The sequence below is a fragment of the Somniosus microcephalus genome, chromosome 10 (genome assembly GCF_052327205.1).
Source record: "Somniosus microcephalus isolate GS21.2 chromosome 10, FLI_Smic_1.0, whole genome shotgun sequence".
In the NCBI taxonomy this organism is placed as follows: domain Eukaryota; kingdom Metazoa; phylum Chordata; class Chondrichthyes; order Squaliformes; family Somniosidae; genus Somniosus; species Somniosus microcephalus.
This window is the reverse complement of record NC_140996.1, coordinates 26323196-26339131: the sequence shown is the minus strand read 5'-3', so window position 1 is coordinate 26339131 and position 15936 is coordinate 26323196. Positions and strand designations below refer to the sequence as shown.

The following is a 15936-nucleotide window of genomic DNA, read 5'->3' as shown; positions in this document are numbered from 1 at the left end:
GTCCCAAGGACCTAACTTTTCATGAATCCCAAAAGTGGAATCAGAAACCTAGAAAATGTAAGTCTCCTTAAATTGGCCCTAAAATGAGGGTCAAAGGTACACAAAAGCACTAAAAAGGGAGAAGTAGTACTGCACTAAGGAGTTACAAATCTCCACTTGAAAGCCATTCTCTTAGAGCCTGAGTAACAGCAGAAAAGGGCTATTAGTTAATACGCAGACACTTAAACACACATTTAGACTCACTGCTCTGCTCACCCGTCCTGCTTTGATCTCAGGATTGGTTTCATCTGAAACCCCTTCCAGCAAGTGACAACAAATTCAGAGTTTGTACTTACGTCTCCAGTTGATGTGTGTAACTGTGCAGTTAAGTTACCTGGGTGGAGAAAAGCTGCTCCTTAAAACAAGGAGTTTGTGTGTGGGTGTGTGTTCGCAAATTATCTAAACTGGTTATGCAAGTTTTGGGTGGGGTTGTGTTCACTCAGGAATGACACTAATATTCACGTGGTACACCTTTCCCATATTTTAGTAGCCAGTGCAACGTTTTCATTAAATCTATCACCTAAAGATAGTGGCCTAGAAATTGGGTTTTGGCTTAGCCAGGGCTTTAGCGCCGGAAGTTAGTGCCGGCGCTAAGTCCCCCTGCGCGCGCCAAAAATTCAGCAGGGCCGCGCCCAAACGGCTGCCGGCGCTACTGAAGGGTCTTTGCGGCGGTAAATAGGCGCTAACTGCCGTTTCGCGCCGCAATTCCGGCGCTGCGGCACCCGATGCAGTGCGGCAGGCTCGGGAAGTGCAGGCCTCCTCCTTCCGTTAAGGAGGAGCTGCCTGCACCCGGCCGCGGCCCGCGCAAATCTGTCTAAAAATTAGCCCGGCACCTCGGACAAGTGCCGGGCTTGCATCTGTTCCGGGGGGTGGGGGGGAGAAGTCCGGGGAGGGAGCTGCGGGCAGGCGGCCGGCGGGAAAGCGGCCGGCCGCCGCGGGGCCTTTAATGCGCCGGCGCAAACTCATGCAAGACTCTGTTGCCAGAGTCTTAGTTGCGGCTGCCACGGGCGAGGCGGCCGCAACTGAATTTCGGCACTAGGGCCCGTCGGCATGGCAACCGGGACGCTGCGCACACCGATGACGTCATCGGTGCCGGCGCAGCGCTACCGGTGCAACGCCGATTTAGGGCCCCAGGGAATTTTTAAACTGGCCATAACTCTGGCGCTAGTCCCTCTAGCGCCTCAAAAGCGGCGCTAAGGCAACTGAATTTCTAGGCCAGTGATTTTAATTGGTTTCCAATTGAAATTCTGTGGAGTTTCTGCTTAACAAGTCTTGGATCAAGATAAGTTTGTATTTATTTGCGTTAATTACACAGGAATTTTGATGAATTAAAACTACAAATTGACAGGGTTTTGACAGAAATGCTCAATTATGCAACTTAGTGCTTTTTAAATCCATTATTAGCTTACATATTTCTAGTTGGAATAGTTTTAAACGTCTTGCTGCAGTTGTACAGGGCCTTGGTGAGACCACATCTTGAATATTGTGTGCAGTTTTGGTCGCCTTATCTGAGGAAGGATGCTCTTGCCATGGAAGGAGTTTAGCGAAGATTCACCAGGCTGATACCTGGGATGGCAGGAATGACGTATGAGGAGAGATTGGGTCAATTGGGCTTGTACTCGCTGGAGTTTAGAAGAATGAGAGGTGATCTCATTGAAACTTATAAAATTCTGACAGGACTGGACAGACTAGATGCAGGAAGGATGTTCCCGATGGTCGGGGAGTCCAGAACCAGGGGACACAGTCTAAGGATAAAGGGTAGGCCATTTAGGACAGAAATGAGGAGGAATTTCTTCACACAGAAAGTGGTGAACCTGTGGAACTCTCTACCACAGAAGGCGGTGGAGGCCAGTTCATTAAATATATTCAAGAAGGAGTTGGATATATTTCTTAAGGCTAAAGGGATCAAGGGGTATGGGAAAAAAGCAGGGACCGGGTACTGAATTTGGATGATCAGCCTCGAGGGGCCGAATGGCCTACTTCTGCTGCTATCTTCTGTGGCCTAGAAATTCATTGCCCTTAGCACCGATTTTGCGGCGCTAGAGGGCCGAGCGCTGCAATTGGCGCCGGTTCCTAAATTGCCTGGGGCCCTTCCGCGGCGGTAGACCGGTAGCGCTGCGCCGGCACCGATGACGTCATCGGTGTGCGCAGCGTCCCGGTTGCCGTGGTAACCCGGCCCCAAGCCGAAATTCAGTTGCGCCCGCCTCGCCCGTGGCAGGCGCAACTAAGACTCTGGCAACAGAGTCTTCCCCCAGTGTGCGCCGGCGCATAAAGGTGGAGCGGCGGCCGGCCGCGTTCCCGGCGGCCGCCTGCCCGCACCTCCCTTCCCGGACTCCTGCATTCCCCCCCCGCGGCCCTGATCAGTGTCTCATGCGAGCCCGGCACTTCCCCGAGGTGCCGGGCTCAGATGTCGGGTCAATCCGCCGGACAGTTGTCGGCTGCAGGTAGCTCCTCCTTAACAGGAGGAGGAGGCCTGCAGTTCCCCCGCCTGCTGCACCGCATCGGGTGCCGCAGCGGGGGATTAGCGCCGGGAAACCCAAGTTCACGCCCGTTTTGAGGCGCTAAAGGAGGGTTTTAGCGCCCGCCGCCGCCTGGGCCCGGCGCACCCGAATTTTCGTCGGGCGCTGCCGCATTACCGCTGGCGCAAACTTTCTGGCGCTACAGCCCTGGCAAGACCAGAACCCAATTTCTAGGCCTATGTTTCTATGGGCTGAAAATTCAGTAGGATTAGCGCCCCATTTGAGGCGCTAGAGGGCCTAGCGCCGGAGTTATGGTCGGTTTGTAAATTCAGTGGGGCCCTGCCATCGGTGTTAGACCGGTTGCGCTGCGCCGGCACCGATGACGTCATCGGTGTGCGCAGCGTCCCGGTTGCCGTGGTGACGGGCCCCAACGCCGAAATTGAGTTGCGGCCGCCTCGCCCGTGGCAGCCGCAACTAACGGGCCTAGAAATTCAGTGCCCTTAGCGCCGATTTTGCGGCGCTAGAGGGCCTAGCGCTGCAATTGGCACCGGCGCCGAAATTGCCTGGGGCCCTTCCGCTGCGGTAGACCGGTAGCGCTGCGCCGGCACCGATGACGTCATCGTTGTGCGCAGCGTCCCGGTTGCCATGCCGACGGGCCCCAGCGCCGAAATTCAGTTGCGGCCGCCTCGCCCGTGGCAGCCGCAACTAAGACTCTGGCAACAGAGTCTTACATGACTTTGCGCCGGCGCATTAAAGGCCCCGCGGCGGCCGGCCGCTTTCCCGCCGGCCGCCTGGCCGCAGCTCCCTCCCCGGACTTCCCCCCCCCCCCCCCCGGAACAGAAGCAAGCCCGGCACTTGTCCGAGGTGCCGGGCTCATTTTTAAAAAGATTTTCGCGGGCCGCGGCCGGGTGCAGGCAGCTCCTCCTTAAGGGAAGGAGGAGGCCTGCACTTCCCAAACCTGCCGCACCGCAGCGGGCGCCGCAGCGCCGGAATAGCGCCGAAATTCAGCGCGTTGCGCCAGTTTTCAGGCGCAAACAGCTCTCAGCAGCGCCGGCAGCCGTTTGGGCGCAGAACTATTGAATTTTGGGCCCGACCAGCGCGACTTAGCTCCGGCACTAACTTCCGGCGCTAAAGCCCTGGCTGCGCCAAAACTCAATTTCTAGGCCATGATGTTTCAGCAGAGTCCTACGCGAGTTAGCGCCGGCGCATTAAGGTCGCGCGGCGGCCGGCCGCTTTCCCGCCGGCGGCCTGCCCGCACCTCCCTCCCCGGACTCCTCCACCCCCCCCCCCGCGGAACAGATGCATCTGGCCTGCGAGCCCGGCACTTCTCCGAGGTGCCGGGCTCATTTTTTTCAAGATTTCAACGGCCAGCGGGTGGGTGCAGGCAGCTCCTCCTTAACTGAAGGAGGAGGCCTGCACTTCCCCAGCCTGCCGCACCGCATCGGGTGCCGCAGCGCCGGAATTGCGCCGCAATGCGGCAGTCAGCGCCCATTTCGAGGCGCTGACACCCTCCTGTAGCGCCGGCAGCCGTTTGGGCGCGGCGCTACTGAATTTTTGGCGCGCGCAGGGGGACTTAGCGCCGGCGCTAAATTTCCAGCGCTAAAGCCCTGGCACGGCGCCAACTGAATTTCTAGGCCTATGTTTCCACGCTTATTTTTTAAAGGGTGCGATTAATATGCTGATATTTTTAATGACTTTAATGTAAAATCAAGAGTTAATGAGATTAGTACGTAAAATGATTAGGTATTTTATTATCAGCAGTATCAGTTGTCATGTCAGTTAATTTATAGTCACTTAAACCTTACTCAGTTGATGAAAATCTTATTCTCCAACTGTAAACTGTGTTAATGGACTGCAGCATTGGAAGGGAAGTCAGAGCTGATTTACTGAACACATGTGTTACTGTCTTACCCTTCCGTAACTGTTTCTCTTTTATCAAACTGTACCCCAACTGTAGTGTATGTGCCTTTAAGACAGAACGGCCTAGAAATTGGGTTCTGGTCTTGCCAGGGCTGTAGCGCCAGAAAGTTTGCGCCAGCGGTAATGCGGCAGCGCCCGACGAAAATTCGGGTGCGCCGGGCCCAGACGGCGGCGGGCGCTAAAACCCTCCTTTAGCGCCTCAAAACGGGCGTGAACTTGGGTTTCCCGGCGCTAATCCCCCGCTGCGGCACCCGATGCGGTGCGGCAGGCGGGGGAACTGCAGGCCTCCTCCTCCTGTTAAGGAGGAGCTGCCTGCAGCCGACAACTGTCCGGCGGATTGACCCGACATCTGAGCCCGGCACCTCGGGGAAGTGCCGGGCTCGCATGAGACACTGATCAGGGCCGCGGGGGGGGAATGCAGGAGTCCGGGAAGGGAGGTGCGGGCAGGCGGCCGCTGGGAACGCGGCCGGCCGCTGCTCCACCTTTATGCGCCGGCGCACACTGGGGGAAGACTCTGTTGCCAGAGTCTTAGTTGCGCCTGCCACGGGCGAGGCGGGCGCAACTGAATTTCGGCTTGGGGCCGGGTTACCACGGCAACCGGGATGCTGCGCACACCGATGACGTCATCGGTGCCGGCGCAGCGCTACCGGTCTATCACCGCGGAAAGGCCCCAGGCAATTTAGGAACCGGCGCCAATTGCAGCGCTAGGCCCTCTAGCGCCGCAAAATCGGTGCTAAGGGCACTGAATTTCTAGGCCAACTACTTTTACAGCTCCTGTATACTGTAGTACCGGCAGTGACCACACCTGTATATAAGCCTTGTGCATGCCTCTGTACCCCCAGTCTTGAGACTACCCTCCTCCAGTAAATACCTGTTTATCATTAAGTTACAGCATCCGTGTGGTTATTGAAAAACAGCATACTCTCAGAATCATGGATCTAACAGTGGCGATGAGTGTCGATTCGAATCTACCTGCAACTCTGCATTTCCCTTCGAGGATTCGCTCCGGGAGGGCAGTGTAACAAAAAAAAAAAAAAGTCGAGGCCAGGAACACGGGCGTCGACCACGAGCAACCGCCCAGTCGTCTGGCAGAGAGTGAACATCGCAGGGGAGGCTGTGGAGAGCCGGGCTTGGTTCCCCAGCCACGACGATCAGCAAGAGATTGACGACAGGTCCAGCGCAGACCCTTCCCGGACAGCGGCGGCTGGAGCCGACCGACGGCGGAGAGAAAGCCGAGCAGCGTCGACGGGGTAAGACAGAGGGTGAAGCGCACAGGGCGCAGCCGGGGGTTGAAAATCAAGCGGCGTCAAGAGAAAAAAAAACAAACCGGAGAGAGAGAGGGTAAAGCAACAGCCGGGTTCAGGACCGAGCGGCGTCGAGAAAAAAAAAAAGAACGCGCAGAGCACAGCCAGGGCTCAAGGGCTGAACAGTGTCCGCGGGGAGAAGAAGGGAGAGCATGGGAGATGCCATTGAGCCGCGGAGAAGAAGGAAGAGCACGGGAGATGCCATTTTTAGAAGCCGCAGCGGAGAAGAAGGGCGAGCGCGGGAAGGAAGGAAAGCACGGGAGACGCCATTTTGTGCCAGCGGAGAAGAAGGGGAAGCGCGGGAGACGCCATTTTTGACAGTTAAATCACACCCAGGGATGCCGAAGAGTGGCAGTATCTCTACGTTCGACAATGAAGTCGAAGATTGGGCGACATATGTGGAACGTATTGAGGTGTACTGCAGGGCGAATGAAGTGCCCGATGCTAGTAAAGCACTGGTTTTGTTAAATTCCATGGGTGCAAAAACTTATGGGTTACTGCGAAATCTAATAACCCCTGAGAAGCCGGTGAACAAGAATTTCAAAAGCATAGTAGAAATCCTACAGGACCACTTAAACCCCACACCGCTGCTGATAGCAGAACGATTTAAGTTCCATAAAAGGAACCAACACAAAGACGAAAGCAATGCTGAGTACCTAACGGAACTGCGCAAGCTATCGAAACACTGCCAGTTTGGAGCGGGACTAGCAGATACGTTAAAGGACAAGTTTGTGTGTGGGCTACAAAGTGAAGGAACCCAGAAACGGCTTCTATCAGAAAAGGATCTTACGCTGGACAAGGCTTTCAGTATGGCAGTATCACATGAAGCAGCTGCAAGGGGAGCTGCAGAGATACAATGGAGACCGCAAGAATATGGCACCAATGAAATGTCCTATGGAACAGGGAAGTGCTATCGCTGCGGCAGAACAACACATGACCAGAAGGATTGTTGGTTCAAGGACCAAGTGTGCAGACAGTGTGGAAAAGCAGGACACATAGCAAGAGTCTGCAGGTCTGGGAAGAAAACCAATAGTAAGAAATCTCCACAGGAGAAGAACAAAAAGGTACACCAGGTGATGGACAGTGGTTCAGACGAACAGAAAAGTGACACAGACTCCGGAAGCAAGGAGCTGGGTTGTCTGAAACTACATAAGGTAACCAAAATGGAGGATCACCAGACTATCTGGGTTACACTCAAGATAGACGGAGTCCAAGTGAAAATGGAATTGGACACAGGATTAGCCCTAACAGTCATAAACCAAAGGGACTACAAGCGGCTATTTTCACATATACCCTTGAAAGCTACAGAGATTGTCTTGAAGACGTATACGGGGCAAAAAGTCTACCCCAAAGGAAAAATAAGGGTGAAAGTGATATATAAAGGCCAGGAAATACCTAAAATGGATATGTATGTATTGCCAGATGGAGGACCACCACTGCTAGGACGTGAATGGATCCGGAAGATACAATTAGATTGGCATTCCATACAGGCACTGAAGGTTGAGGCCAAAAAGGATGATGACGTCACACCTGGACGACTGTCAAAAATGCTAACTGATGCAAAAGAAGTGTTCCACGAGGGACTAGGAACACTAAAAGGCATAACAGCAACGATTAAAATAGAGGAAAATGCAAGCCCAAAGTTTCTTAAGGCCAGACCAGTGCCTTATGCGATCAGACCAGCTGTCGAAGCAGAGCTGGAAGGGTTGGAACGTTCAGGAGTACTGTCCAAAGTGGACTGGAGCGAGTGGGCTACACCCATCATTCCTGTAATGAAGAGGTCGTTGAGTAATACGCCTGGGGAACCAAAGAAGGTCCGCATCTGTGGGGATTTTAAGGTGACAGTGAACCCAATCCTTCACATGGTACAGTATCCGCTTCCACGAATTGAGGATATTTTCGCTTCACCAAAATTGATCTAACCCAGGCGTACTTGCAAATGGACGTAGAAGAAGCTTCGAAACAATACCTTACGATTGACACTCATAAAGGTCTCTATCAATACAACCGGCTGGTGTTCGGGGTAGCCTCAGCTCCGACTATCTGGCAAAGGGCAATGGTTCAAGTCCTGCAAGGGATTCCAGGGACCCAGTGTTATTTGGACGACATCTTGGTCACGGGCGAAAATGACAGTGATCACCTCGCCAACTTGGAGAAGGTGCTCACCAGATTAAAGGAGTATGGGCTACGAGCTAATCGCCACAAGTGTGAGTTTTTCCAGAAACAGATCTCGTATTGTGGCCACGTCATCGACGAAGAGGGGTTACATAAGTCCCCTGAAAAGATTGAGGCAGTAGTCAAGGCTCCAGCACCGGAAAATGTGTCACAACTGAGGTCGTTCCTTGGGCTGGTAAACTACTACCACAAGTTCTTAGCAAATTTGTCCACGGTATTACACCCACTGAACACCCTACTGCAAACAGGGGTACCATGGAAGTGGGATGACAAATGTAGACGAGCTTTCCAGAAGTGTAAAGAATTGATCACACCGAAAGAGGTGTTGGCCCATTTCAACCCAGCGCTACCAGTTCGTTTGGCATGTGATGCATCACCCTATGGTATTGGAGCGGTGCTGTCGCACAAATTCCCAGACGGGTTGGAGAGGCCAGTAGCCTTTGCGTCTCGGTCACTAACCTCAGCCGAGCGCAACTACGCCCAGATTGACAGGGAGGCCCTCAGCCTAGTATGGGGAGTAAAAAAATTCAACCACTATCTGCATGGGCAGAAGTTCACCTTGCTGACTGACCACCAACCACTTGTCTCCATTTTTAATCCTAAGAAGGGCGTTCCAGTGATGACTGCACAACGGTTACAAAGATGGTCCCTGTTTCTAGGGGCGAATCAATATGAAATAGAATATAAAGGCACGAAACAGCATTGGAACGCTGATGGGCTATCGTGCCTGCCACTGCCTACTGTGGAGGAAGCACCAGCAGTGGACCCTATCGAGATATTTTACTCGTCAATAATTGAACGATTGCCAGTAACGAACGCGGATATAGAGAAGGAGACCCGCAATGATCCGACGCTGTCTCGGGTATATGATTTGACGGTGAGGGGATGGCCAACACATGGCGACTCACTGTTGCCAGCATTCTCATCCAGAAGAGAACAGCTGTCAGTATGCCAGGGGACAGTGATGTGTGGATCCAGAGTGGTGATTCCACCCAAGTTAAGGGAGAGAGTGCTAAATGAGCTACATGAAGGTCATCTGGGGGGAGTGAAAATGAAAAGCCTTGCTAGGGGTTATGTGTGGTGGCCGGGAATCGATCAACAAATCGAAGACCTAACTAAGAGCTGCTTAGGATGCCAGATGGTCCAAAATGCACCACCACATGCCCCTTTACACCCATGGGAGTGGCCCTCCTCTCCATGGCAAGGGGTGCATATTGATTTTGCTGGTCCATTCATGGACTCAATGTTCTTAATAGCAGTGGATGCTCATTCGAAGTGGCCTGAGGTGATAAAAATGTCCTCAACCACTACAGCGAAAATGATTGCAGTCCTACGGACCATATTTGCCAGAAACGGTTTGCCAGAGCAGATTTGCTCTGATAATGGACCACAGTTTGTGTCCGAAGAGTTTCAAAAATTTATGAGAAGGAATGGGGTAAGGCATTACACATCCGCCCCGTATCATCCAGCCACAAATGGATTGGCTGAGAGGTTCGTACAAACCTTTAAGAAGGCGATAAAGGCCATGTGCGACGATGAAATTCCACTACAGCATAAGATGGACAATTTCTTATTAGCCTACCGAAACGCGACACATGCAGTTACCAACCAGACCCCGGCCATGATGTTCTTTAACCGAAGGTTGAGATCTCGTCTGGACTTGCTCAGATCAAATGTGCGAAGAAATGTTGAGGACAAACAATTCCAGCACATCAATGAGAAGCCGACAAGGAGCTTCAATGTAGGACAACCAGTCTTGGCCCGTGACTATCGAACAGAGAAATGGCAGCCCGGAACGATATGCACAAGGCAGGGGCCATTAATGTACACAGTGGATGTCGGGGAGAACATTGTGAGACGCCACGTCGATCAGATCTTAGCGTCACAGGAACGCGTCAACCCCATGTCTTGAGTACTTGGGGATGAACCCGACATACCGGTAGCATCTACCTCAGAACCAGTAGCAGTGGAACCCGATGAACTACCCGATGAAAAGGGGTCAGAATCGCCTCTGCACCAAGAACAAGAACCTCAGGAAAGGCGCTATCCCGAAAGGGTCAGGAAGCCGCCCCAAAGACTGAATCTATAAATGGACTATTGTTGTTTAATGTACATGTTAAAGTGTTAATTGTTATTTGAATATTAGGGGTACTACTAATCTAAAAGGGGAGGAATTGTAGTGTATGTGCCTTTAAGACAGAACTACTTTTACAGCTCCTGTATACTGTAGTACTGGCAGTGACCACACCTGTATATAAGCCTTGCGCATGCCTCTGTACCCCAAGTCTTGAGACTACCCTCCTCCAGTAAATACCTGTTTATCGTTAAGTTACAGCATCCGTGTGGTTATTGAAAAACAGCATACTCTCAGAATCACGGATCTAACACCAACCTGAAATCAAGCTGCTTCCTGATTAGATTTTATTGCCTCGGTTAGGCAGGTTTTGTTGTGAAGGGAATTGACACCCCTTTCTCAGTTGGCAGGATCCCACCACAATGGGCACATGTTCTTTCCAGCATCTTCATCAGAGGGGAAGGGGAGGAAAATACTTCTATGGCCAGGAGCTAAAAACTTTTGCTTCTAACTTGGAACTCCATTTGGGGTGGTTGTCCAGGAACATTGAGACCCTTACTTCTGTTTGACAACATCCTGCTTTTGTGCTTTTAGTGTCAACCTTGGCTCAGTTGGTAGCACTGTCGCCTCTGAGTCAGAAGGTTGTGGGTTGAAGTTCCACTCCCGAGACTAAATCTAGGCTGATACTTCAATGCAGTACTCAGGGAGTGCTGTACTCTCAGAGGTGCCGTCTTTCAGATGAGATGTTAAACTGCTGCCCCTTCTGCCCTCTCAGGTGGACGTAAAAGAGCCCATGCGCTATTCAAAGAGCAGGAAAACTCTTCTGGTGTCCTGGGCAATATCTATCCCTCAATCAACACCACCAAAAATAGGTTATTTGGTCATTGCTGCTTGTGGGTGCAAACAGCAAAGAGATAAATGCTGCATGCAAATTAGCTAACACATTTCCTACATTACAACAGCAACTACACTTCAAAAAGTCTTTCCTTGCCTGTGAAATACTTTCAGGCATCCTGAGGTCCTGAAAAGTGCTATATAAATGCAAGTTCTTTCTTTAAGGGGTATCGTACTAGATTAATGGAATACTTTTCTACTTAGGACACTCAGTGCTAGTATTAATCATGCAGGTATAGTGGTTACATAGAATTATATAGAAATACAGCACTGAAACAGGCCATTTGGCCCAACCAGCCCATGCTGGCATTTATACTCCACTCAAGCCAAGTGTAGTTCCAGATGCAAAGTAACATTTTCCACTCTCTTCCAGACACAGGCCTCAGCCTCCAAGCTCAGAACAGCACTTCCTGCACCAGTGCAACATTTTTCATTTTCCACGCTAACCATGTATGTTGTATCTCTACGTAAGGCTTCAACTTAGTGCCACCATGTGACAAGTTATGGGCAGGATCTGTTGGTATGAATCCATAGCAAAACTGCCCGTACTCGTGCCATGTAGGATCCTTACAGCCAACAGAAGAAAGGAAGCAGTGTTTCATCAATCTGACTGGATTCATACCTATGTCCTGGGCACATTATGCTACTCTATTCCCCACATAATCTTTCTCCATCACTCTAACTCTCATCCTTTTTCCAATTTGGAGCTTTATTTTTCTCTGATGATGAATAGTGACCCCCCACAAGAGTCCAGTCTACCAGCAACAGAAACAAAGAAACCTTGCATTCTCTTACAAGTATACACGCCACCATCAGAATTCACACAGGAACAGCATGGTTAAGGTGCCCATGCAATTTTTCATCTTAGGGAAAAGGTGCCTGGTGTCACTTAGCACTTCCTTTTAACGTGACTAAGATTAAACACCCAGTGAGAAGAAGGATATCGCTCCTCCATCCCAATACTCAGTGGTAACCTGCATAATACAACACTTTTCATTTCTCACACCAGCCATCCTGATTGTCTCTCTGAGCAAGATTGCCAATTAGGTGCCCCCCTGCAGGCTGCACATAGTGCCACCACGATTCCTGGCTAGAATGGAGATGATTGGGTAATTCCCCGTCAATCATGCCTGGAGACCACACTGCTGTAAGTGACTGGAATTGATTTTATGCATGAGTTCTATTTGCAGCAATTCATAGAGACTCTTTTTAAATAGGCTCTGTACATCGACTTTGTTTGGCTGTAAGTCTTGCTGGCTGTAAATCTCGCCCGCCTCCAACTCACTGCCTGACACAGTGTTGTCAATAGACACTCTGCCCTCTGTGGCAAATTTTGGGTCGTTTTGCTATGGATTTATATCCAACAGGATCCAACCCACTGAACAACTGCACTGCCCCCTAGTTGCCCATCTCATCTTATTTTCTTCTCATTATGTGGAGATGTTAAAATACTCCACCCTTCTAAAGTCCAAAGCTTTTTTTCTAGAGTATCTAAACCTAAGTTATTTTTAACTTCGTTGCACATCACATCTCATTAGCAGTGAAAACACTGAGATTTTAGCTAAACTAAAAAATGTATGTAGAATCCTTGTCAGGAATAGACTGCAAAAATAGCATTTCAAAGAGAAGAAAGAAGTCAATTGGCACATGCAGTCAGTTTTCATGAATTATACATTTATTTTTAAAAATTGATCTTATTCACCTCCTCAATACCAGTGATCTCAGACCTAAAATGTACTCTTGCAAGCTACAGGAGCAAGTTGTGAAGTGAACTTATGGCCAAAACTGGAAACTGTTGCAGGGAGGAAAGGTTCTGATTTACAGGGATCTGTCTCTCCGTACTCTAGGGGGGGGGGGGTGTCACTCTCATGGTAGAAATATTTCCTTGTCATAGCTTCTTCCATAAGGACCTCGATTGATCAGTTGATGATGAGCAAACCTGATACATGCCTCTGGACTTGGGCATCTAGAACATCAAGGTGGCTGGCATGCCACAAGCTGTCCCGCATAGGTCCTTTCACAATGCTGAAGGTAAATCTCCAACATATAACTGATGAGGAAACTCTGAGGCTTGGGACCCAGCTGCATGAAGGCATTATTGGAGGTGTGCGAACTCAGGCTCATATATCCAGGGTTTGGTATTTGATTAATGCTGAAGTTTCACATTTCCAACTGCTGGAACCACCATTCAATAGGTTATGTAGTGAGTTCATACTTTGGTTAGGATCACCATGTTGCTTGGAAGGAGTTCCCAGTACCTACTGTATATCTAACAAGGGTTTAAACCCACATTTGTCACATGTCTAATGGCCAACTAGTGACTATCTTCCTTGGAAAGGATGTAAGTGGGGTTTCTTTGAGATCAAGTTGGATCCAAGATGGCATGACTGGTGATGAAAGATTGCAACCAATTTTGTTACTCAGTGGCAGACTCAATCATCCAAAACCTGAACGAGACAGGTAGGCATCACTTCAGGCTACTTTTGATGATTGACCTGCCAGCTAAGATCAATGATGGGACCTGGAGGGGTAGACCTGTTACTGGGGCTGGGATTCTTCCCCTTCTGTCCCAAGTAAGCTTACTCCAAAGCAGATATGGTGGTCCTTGATGGGCAATCAGGAAGAAACTTAGCAGTAGCAAGCTGTGTGATTTTAGATGGTTAAACTCCAATCGTACCTTTGATGTACACTTGAGGTTTCTTAAGCTTTGTCTCTTGCCAACTGTGCCTACATTCTCTGAGCAGAGGTAAGTGAGGTATACCACAAAAGGAAAAGGGGGTTCACTCCCTATCGGGCAAACTGTGCTTATGTGGCATTCTCAGCAGATTGCTTTGGAGGCTCTTAAACATGCTAATGGATGTCAATGCATGTTAGACACCTGGTTGACCAAATTATCTCTGCCTGAGCGACTTTATGCAACCCCACTGAATCCATAATTAATCATCAGCAAAAAAAAACCTTTATTTCAAAAACATTTTTGTTTCTGCCTTACCAACCACAGACATACCTGAACATAAATACCACCCTTGGGTTTGTGACGATTTTGCAACCATTGCTACTATTTACCTGTTTGTTAATTATTTCCTCAGTTGTCCAAAATGATTAAAAAGTAACGACAAAGGCATTCTATGCAGTGATTTATTTCAAACATAATTATCGTCATACTACTGTGCTAAATAAGTACCTCATCATAGGGTTCCCCATACCAATGTCAAAGAAGTACAATCACAAAGAATGAATTAATTTTCACTCCTAATGATTGAGCCTTGACAAGTCTACTGGTAATATCTGCATCAAATATATGCTTAGAATAATTTCTAACACGGTCCTGGCTGGGAATTCCTTAATTTGATTCGTGTACACAGCTTTTAAAATTTGTGATATAACAATGTCATTTCAAAAGGGGCAGCCACCTTTGGCAAAGTGCTGCAAAACCAGAATCTGGCACCGGAAGCTGCCCTCCACCTTGCTGGATGAATGCTGACAATACCCGATAAATTCAAAAGAAAGTTTCCTCTGCCACATAAACAATATTGTCATTTGAGCCATTATAAAGGCACTAAGATTTTCTTTAGCCTCCTGCAATATTCAAAACCAAAAAGGGTGCAAATCAGTGGCTGGTTGAACTTTGATCAAATCTTATCAAAAGTACCAAAGTGTCAGACTGATTAAGGGAAATACAAATGTTAACTGCTCTGTTACTCACCGATCTGATTTTCTTCCAAAGGAATTCCTTTGGGGTTTCTTCTCCGCTTCCAGTGCTAAGTGTGGAATGCTCTTTGCTGCTGTGTGAGTTCCAGCGAGCTAACAAGAGTAATGGTGAAGTTAATGCTGTCAGAGCCACCTCCCAGCTTATTTGTTCCTGAATTGATAGGTTTCCACCCCAGTGGCACTGACTCACACTCTCACTCCCTGTGGGTGGAGAAAAGGGAGGGTATATTGCAATCCATGACAAGCAGAAAGCATTTAAAAAAAAGAACTAGAGTGGCAATAGAGTTTCCACATTCCGCCACTCCCTCCCAGGTCAATTAAACTGCATTCCTTCCATATCAGTGCAGCTCCACCTGAGCAGATCCCACCACCCAAATATTTGCAATGTAACTATCACTTGCAGCTGTCTGTAAGGTACAAGGAAAATCAACCTGTTCATGACAGAGCGCTTTCAGCTGTGGCTCAGTGGGTAGCACACTCGCCTCTGCGTCAGAAGGTTGTGGGTTTAAGTCCCACTCCAGGGACTTTAGCACATAAAGCTAGGCTGACACACCCATTGCAGTGCTGAGGGAGTGCTGCATTGTCAGAGGTGCTGTCTTTCGGATTAGATGTTAAACCGAGGTCCCGTCTGGTCTCTCAGGTGGACGTAAAAGATCTCGTGGCATTATTTCGAAGAAGAGCAGGGAGTTATCCTTGGTGTCCTGGCCAATATTTATCCCTCAACCAACATAACAAAATCAGATTATCTGATTATTGTCACATTGCTGTTTGTGGGAGCTTCCTGTGTGCAAATTGGCTGCCGCGTTTCCCACATTACAACAGTGATTCCACTTCAAAAGTATTTCATTGGCTGTAAAGTGCTTTGAGATGTCAGGTGGTCATGAAAGGCGCTATACAAATGCAAGTCTTTCTTTTTTTTTCATTATCACCTTTCATAAAAAAAATAGAGAATAATGACTATCCAAGATTGATTACAAGTCAGAGTCCAAAAGAGCACGGCTTATAACAGACACCTGAATTCTAAAATGAGATTACAAGCAGTTGATTATTTTAGAATATGTTTCAATAAAAACATACATCACCACTGTGCCAGTGCCAGTTTTTCAGCTGGAGCTATATACGCTATATCCCTGCCCTTTCCCCATATACTTTTATTATACTTCCTTTTCAATTCCTTTTAAATGATGTTACAGTCTCTGATTCATTTAGCATTTATGCTAAAGCTTCCCATGTCTTAAGATTCAGATTCAGATTAGATTTAGATTCAGATTAGATTTATTTGCCATATGTAACAAGTACAATGGAATGCTTGTTCCCCGTAGGGACGCGTCAGCTATACATACAGTGCTGCGTTCAGAGT

At 49.0% G+C, this 15936-nt stretch overlaps 1 protein-coding gene across 7 annotated transcripts in view; it reads right to left on the bottom strand.

Moving 5' to 3' along the window:
- Positions 1-14785, bottom strand: part of scel (sciellin) — a 92663-nt gene extending 77878 nt beyond the window's left edge. For 3 of the 7 annotated variants that reach the window (XM_085998527.1, XM_085998530.1, XM_085998529.1), the window contains exon 1: positions 14572-14765. The gene's annotated coding sequence lies outside the window, so the exon portion shown is untranslated. Of the gene's footprint in view, positions 1-14571 lie in introns of all 7 variants that reach the window. The other 4 variants (XM_085998526.1, XM_085998528.1, XM_085998531.1 and 1 more) reach the window with 4 other exon arrangements.
- Between the last annotated feature and the right edge of the window lie 1151 nt (positions 14786-15936).